Source organism: Sinocyclocheilus rhinocerous, unplaced genomic scaffold (assembly GCF_001515625.1).
Source record: "Sinocyclocheilus rhinocerous isolate Xijiao unplaced genomic scaffold, SAMN03320098_v1.1 scaffold29, whole genome shotgun sequence".
In the NCBI taxonomy this organism is placed as follows: Eukaryota; Metazoa; Chordata; class Actinopteri; order Cypriniformes; family Cyprinidae; genus Sinocyclocheilus; species Sinocyclocheilus rhinocerous.
The window spans coordinates 247,441-254,960 of record NW_015653021.1 but is presented as its reverse complement, the minus strand read 5'-3'; the positions used below and the strand labels follow the sequence as shown (position 1 = coordinate 254,960).

At 36.1% G+C, this 7,520-nt stretch overlaps 1 protein-coding gene across 1 annotated transcript in view; it reads left to right on the top strand.

The window, feature by feature from the left end:
• Positions 1–430: 430 nt before the first annotated feature.
• Positions 431–7,520, top strand: part of LOC107715547 (contactin-5-like) — a 248,178-nt gene continuing 241,088 nt past the window's right edge. Inside the window, exon 1 of the mRNA XM_016521699.1 lies at positions 431–764. The gene's annotated coding sequence lies outside the window, so the exon portion shown is untranslated. The remainder of the gene's footprint in view (positions 765–7,520) is intronic.

The window sequence follows — 7,520 nt, the reverse complement described above, 5'->3', positions numbered from 1 at the left end:
ATCTAAAACCATTAAGCTAACCGCGGTTTAAGCTGTAGCCTAAGCTTTTTTTTTTTTTTTATCCTCAGGGGAATTTATACAGTAGGTTACAACACGCTTTGTTTCAGTACCATAGCTGGCAGCTAGTTTAATAAAGTTTATAACTGAGTTAATAGCGACTAGGTACATCAGAGTTTTTCTATAAATACATTTACGTAGAAATCGAAATAAAAATGTAGAAATTCGGGATGGTAGGCTACGTTTCTTTATAAATGCATTCTAAAACATCAAACGGCATTTTATTTGAATGAAGTCGGCCGTTAGGTGTGCGCGCAGTTTTTTTATTTTTTTATTTAGGACGAGCCAGAGACGCGCGAGCTGCTTCGAACAGTAACTCACAGCCCGAGACTCCAGCACGCGACGTTCCGCCAGCAACTGCGCATCCTCTCTCTCTGTTTCACACCGCTTCAGTCGAAAGGGAGGGAGAGAGGCGTCTGAGGAGGAATCGTAGGTGAGGTTTGGACCACAGCCGGCGAGGTGGAGGAGGAGGAGATCGCGCGCCTCGTACACATTTGAAGGATGCGCTGCCGCGCGCAACGGCGCGTACTGTAGAGATACAGCGAGCTTGCGGGATTGAGGCGTCAGGGTTTCTTTCTCTATCCATGTTTGGCTTTGTTCAAGAAAACCTGTCACTATCTGACACTCCGTGAGCAAACAGCATCACTTTACGGACGGAAGAAGAGGAAGGCAGGAGTGGGCTGTTTCTCTTCTCGCAAACATCCAGAGTAAGTCGGTCTGATTTCTGCTGAACATGCTGCTTATCAATGCAATTACAGCTGCTCTGAGAGTTTCGTGTGTCCCACCTGAAGCAAGGTGTGCGGTGATGATACACTGTTAAAACCCTGCAAGTGCCGATTTATATCATACTGCATCATCTCTGTATCGGCATAAATGATACTAGGGTTGCGCAGCTGGTACTAAAACGATCAGAAATGGTGGCATGCCTGCACTGTGTACATGCATAGATATTCACCCAGATGTTTGGATTTCTACAGTCATGAAAAATCTGAGAAAAATACATAATTAGTGAGTTCCACATATCCATAAGTCTTTGAAATTAATACACATTTTTAAAAAGTCATGCATTTTTTTAAAGAGAATATACACTGAGATATTGTGAGAGCAGTTTCTACAGTATTATCGTGTAATTATAAAATTCATAGAAATCATTAGTCAAAAGCTGTTTGGAAACCCTAAATAAGTTCACAAACGTGTTTGCACGCACCTATGTTGTGTTGGATAACGTTTTAGCATTGGACTTTCTTTCTTTGCAGCAGTTTTGTTGTGTTGTTACTGTACTCTCGATGTGCTTATAATTGTCAGATGACTGATGATAATGACCTTATTAGTGATTTGTTCACTCTTGGGAGGAATAGATTAGCTGTGATTGGTTTGGTTTTTGTTAGATTTTTTGTCCGTAAAGTTGTCACAGATCAGTCAAATGAAAGGATAGTGAAACTTCCTTTCGGCCCTGTAATATCTTTTTCTCTCTTCGAAGTTATCCCTCGGACTAAAAAATATGTCATGAAAATATCCCATGAGCAAGCTCTGGAAAGTTTTCAGACTGAACTTTACTTTGATGTCAGCTTTCAGTATTTGCCCTTATGTCTCGCTTTCAAAATGAAGACTTTTATGTCCGTTATACTGTTGTTTTGTGATATTTTCTTTGCTTTTTTATATATATTTTGTTGGATTTTTTTTTTTCTTGGTTCACAGGCTTGTTAACAGAAAACTTTCTTTGACAGTTTTGGTCAGGTCTGTCAGTACAGTACAGTAAAATAGTTATGTCAGGTAACTTAAGAGTGATTTTATTTTTTTCTCTTTACACTATGATGCCGTTTATAATTTGCATGGAAACTCTATTCGTAAGTGTCATGCACTGGTTAACATTTTAAACAGCAGGTGTCAACCAAACCTACGGTACTGTGTATTGACATTAACATGAACTGTGTTCACGTAACGCTGATAGTTTTCACAAGACAAAATGACTTCTTAAAGTAAATTACATGTTTTTGATCGCCATGGCCTCCAGCAGTCATCCGATTTTCCTGGAACATATTAAGATCCATAAAGATGTGTCTCCCTTGTACATTCATTTATCTTTTGTTTCACAGTTAAATTAGTGTGTAACACTTTAATGAGGTTGTTTCAGCTTTGCGAGTAAATATGAAATCGGAGCACCCTGCTGTTTTGTGGGTAGCAAGTTGATTAGATTCTCCTTTGCGCACACAGTAGGAACGTAAAAAGGCTTCTTGCGTTCATTGGGTACTTTGATTATAGTACCCGCAGAATTCACATCAGGGCCAGCCAAATACCAGACACTAAAGATCTGAGGGGGAAAGAAACTGTCTGCGTGCATTTTCAGAGTCTGGTGGTTATTATATTAGAGATGGTTTGTTTGCATATTCTTAATACTGCCGCTCTTTGCATTAGAAGATATTAATATCCGTTTCTGTCTCCATTTATTGTCTCTTTCATCTCCTAAGCATTGCAGCAGGGTGCAATTAATGAAATTCAGTGGCACTGCTGTGCTTTTATTTGTGTTTTGTCCACTAAGTTTTAGAGGAATGAAATATTAACAGTGAAAAAGTGAGTAAATTCTTAAAAGACTTTGGTAATAGTCGCAAATGAATTCTGATTAAATTAATGTTGTTTTCACTAATGATTTCATTTGTAAACAATAAAAGCTAGTTATTGTAGTGTATCTTCAGGGATTTTTGGCAAAAAATACTTTGAGTGTAAATGGACGGGATAAGTTTATGTTAGAAGAGTAACTTAGTTTAAGATAGGTAGAATAAACATAAAAGAAATCAGACAAACATGGAATGATGTGGCATGGTGTTATAAACACCCCGGTGTGGCCGCATGTGGTGTTCACCACAGCTCCTGTGCATGGCCCGTTTGAGTAGTTACTTAGCAACACCTCAGACACTCTCCAACTGGGTCAGACCTTCATTCAGGAGACTTAACACCGCAGACACACACTTGCTCACATGACCCGTTCATGTGGAGTCTTCAAAGAGGCTTTTACAGAAACTTCATGTCAGGGTTTCCGTTATTTCTCACATCTCCATGTCTTGTTTTCCATGCCAGTACTTTAAAGCAAATGGAAGTCACTCTTTTCTAAGGAGACAAAAGTAACTCGCAGTGCAAAACATTAAAGATGCGGCATGTGCCATAATGGCACAGACCCTGTTAAGAGCATGGGAAAAAAAAATGTTGTTTTGAAGAAGCTGCGTTTTTACTTGGATCAATATTTCTATCTTTCCCTAAATGCAATATTTTACACTTCTTAAAACTTTGCTTATCTTTGAATCTGGTTTAAATTGGATAAATCTCCCAAAGAAGGAATGAATGTCCAAGGCATATTTCATTTTTAAAAAGGGGAGAAAATGTACAGTAAATTAAGGCCACACACACACACACACACACACACACACATATGAATGCTGTGAACTCCATTACTGCATGTGCTGCGAGTTTAGCGCACGTTTGGGAATGCAATAGCCACCAGTTAGGCTTTATTTTCGCGGCAGATGATTATAGCATTTCACTAGATTTGTAATGAGACGCATTTTTGTGAGCCTGTTTTCACTGAAGCTGGAGTTTTCCTTCAAAATAAAAGCTATACTGCCGTTTCCATCAAAATGAAACTTAAAAGTGCGGTATGCATTGCTGACAGCTAGCGGTTTAAATGCAGTCCAAATTCAAAATATCTCTTTCAAGTGTAGAAATTAGGAAAGAAGTATTGTAATTTCCCTACTGTAGTGTAAAGCAAAAATAATATATCTATGAAATATTCATTTTCATTTATTTTACAGTGCAATTGTTTTACAATATATGGCTATTACTGTCATTGTTGTTATTATTATTATATTCTAATTTGCTTGGCTTCCCAAAACACCAGTTTGAATGTAATTTAGACTGAGACAGTATATCACAAATAAAAAGAGAGTTGAGTTCCCTTTAAAGTTCAGGTACAAGTCAATTCACTTACTTTTTTCTGAATTAAGTTTTCTTAGTTAAGATCATGGGTTGGAGCTCTTAATTTTGAACTCTCAAAGTACATTAGATAGAATAATTTAACTTTAAAATGTACAACATTTTCTCTTTTTTTCCAATTCTTAATTTGTCTTTTTTTTTTAAATATCGCAATAAATAGTGCATCGTGGACTTCATATTGCGATATTATCATATTGTGAGATTTTAATATCGTTTCATCTCTAATATATATATATATATATATATATATATATATAACATTGTACAATAATACTTTCCTGTGTTCCTGTTAGGACATGTTGATACTTCTTTTAAATAAATTCATAAATTCAGTTCAACAAATACTACAGTACCTCAAGATATTCTCACAATTGTACTTACTGTACTTGCAAATATACATTTCAAGCAATGTTTTTTTTTCCACATTACAGTTAATATTTCAGGCTACTGATAATTATGTTTAATTGTCATGAAAATATTCATGCCGTGTAGTATCTGTGAAACGTTATACTATTATAGGTTATTATTGTTAAACAGTGAAAATGTTATAGTAAACCGTTATAGTATAATGTAACAAATTATCTGAATAAAAAAAAAAAATCTGGAATTTTTTTGATGAATTATAAAAATGTAAAGGCTTTACTGTCACTTTTGATCAATGTAATGCACCCGAATGAAAAAAAAAATCCTACCGAAACAAGTTATTCAATATTAATTGTTTATTTATTAAACCGTTTCATGAAATAAATAGCACACTCGCAATCATGGCATTGTTCTGAATATCAGCTTGACTGTGATTACTGCACTCTTGCTTGTGTGATTAGAGTTAGGGTTAGTGCAAACCCTGTCTGCACTATAAATGAGTTAGCATTTATGAAGTGTCATAAGTAAAATGGAGAAATAAAGAGTTTGAGCAGTTTTTTTATCCAAACGGTCTCAAAGCTGATGCAGCTAATGCCCATTACTAATTGCGCTGTACTGTTAACACCCACATTCATCCTACTTCTGTGTATTTCAGCCAAACACATAACAGCCACACAATTTGGTAACAAACAGGCGCAGATGATTGCATGTACTGCATAATAATAAGCTGAAGAAAAACTGTTTACTTATGCACTGGATGACTGCAAATAAAAACATGAGTTTTAACAGTGAAATATCTGTAAATAGATTCAATGGAGTACTTCTGCCATCATTAGTGTGTGTTTTGCTGAAAAGAAAAAAAAAAACTTTCCTTTTGGTCTGTGCTTGTAATAAGGGATACAGTTCTTGTACTTGCCTAAGTTCACTCACTATTTGACACGGAAGCACATGCATTCAAAACACACTGGACGCATACTACTGTAATTGCGCTAAGGCAATATATGCTTTTTGCGCAATTAAACGTGAGGTCAGATGTGCCCATCTCCTCTGGGGTTCAGAGCCGCTACTGAAAACCATGCACTTTGATGTAAATTACTCTAAAATGGTATTCGACTCATTTCAGCCTGTATCTCTGAGAGGGTTTATAGAGAGGCTGCATAGCTATTAGTATGAGAAAATTTGCCTTTCTGGCCTCGACTCCGTCTTGGTAGGTTGAGTGGTGTGCATGGGCATCACTTCTTATTAAAATGTGGTGGGGACAGTGTTGAAGCTGTTTGGAAGCTGTTCTGGTTGTGATGTTGTTACATGAATTTAGTAGCTCATGAATATTAAAGGAATAGTCCCCCAACAAATAACAATTCGCTGAAAATTTTCTCACTTTCAGGCCATCTAAGATGAGTAGATGAGTTTGTTTCTTCATCGGAACAGATTTGGAGAAATCCAATGGATCCTCTGCAGTGAATGGGTGCCGTCAGAATGAGAGTCCAAACAGATCAAAACAATTCTAAACCGAATATGCCGGTGGATTTTGATGTCAGAGGACGACAGGGGATGGACTTTTTAACTGAAGAAAGTGTTGTAATAGATTATGGTCGGTTTAAAGTTAAAACACCTTAAAGGATTTGGTTCTCACAAAGGTTTATAGGATGTTCATTTATGGACTAGAGTCATGTGGATTATTGTAATGTTTCTTATCAGCTGTTTGGACTCTCGTTCTGATGGCACCCATTCACTGCATGAGCAAATGATGTAATGGTAAATTTCTCCAAATCTGTTGCGATGAAGAAATACAATTTCCTACATTTTGGATGGCCTGAGGGTAAATTTTCATCAAATGTTCTATTTTTTGGTGAACTACATGCCTTTAATTTGCCCATACTTAAATATTTTAATATGATAATTTACAGTTTAAATACATAAATAATACATGTGAAATTAGATCAGGCCTGTGATACAGTACAAATCTGAATTGTAAACTGAAGGAAACAATTGATAATATCATGATAGCTAAATGTACAAAATCATCGAAACAGTTTAATTGCACATTGAGTGGCTTGTTTCACAATAAAACTCAGTTGTCAGATATTCAAGTGCTCCAACTGAATTTATGATACATTTTATTTTGAGATTTGCAAATCATTGTATATGTCAGCTTGAGGATATCAAGGTGATTAATTGGTTGTTTGGGGACACAAGGGATTCTACATCTAAGCCGTCTTAATATGTTTTTGTTTTAATAAACTGAAACTGTCAGTGGATGTACAGTATATCATGAGTGGGGATTAAAATGACGGATTCAAGTGCCGGATTGCCACTCATTTTAATATCCACTAACAAAATGAAAACTCCTGTTCATCAGTTGGGCATGCTTCTGTATTAGAAACATCCCTGCCGTGAGCTATTAAAAAAAAAGAGACCAAATCGGCCATGACAAAGAGTAGTGGAGACATGTCCCTACCCTGAATGACGCCTGTGGTGATAAGCTATACTGTTTTCTATATTTAAAAATGTAATTTTGAACATATCCCTACAGACAAAGTCTATTAAAGTAAGTTTATTAATGTAATATCAGCTCACTGTATATGCCTTAAAGTTCATACAGCAGTTTAATTTAGATTTTAATTTTCATCACAGTTTGACATGGTCTGATGTCTCCATCTACACTTTTTTAATCCAGATTTACAGTATATAAAACATAATGGATTTGTACCAAAATATAATAGAATTCAAATTGTGTGTAGTCACATGGGTGAGTCAGAGCTAGCTTTGTCAAAAGCACTTACACTTTGGCACAAAGTTGATACTACTAAAAAAAAAGTAATATACCAGTGTTACAATGCCAGATATCATAAAAGTTGTTACCCAGCAGCTTTCCAGTGCTCATATGTGTATGCGGGTGAGTGCTTTGTGAATAGTACTTGTACCTTGTGGTGACGTGGCTCTGCATGTGACAAATGGTCAACTCCACTTCTTGGTCAAAATGTTGTATTAAATGTAATAATTTTTTTTTGAGAATGGTCTTTGTAAATTGTAAACAGATGGGATAAAATATCTTACATTGGGTGTTACCTGATAAACCTGTCACTCTCTACACTGTTGTGAGTTACCCCAAGTCC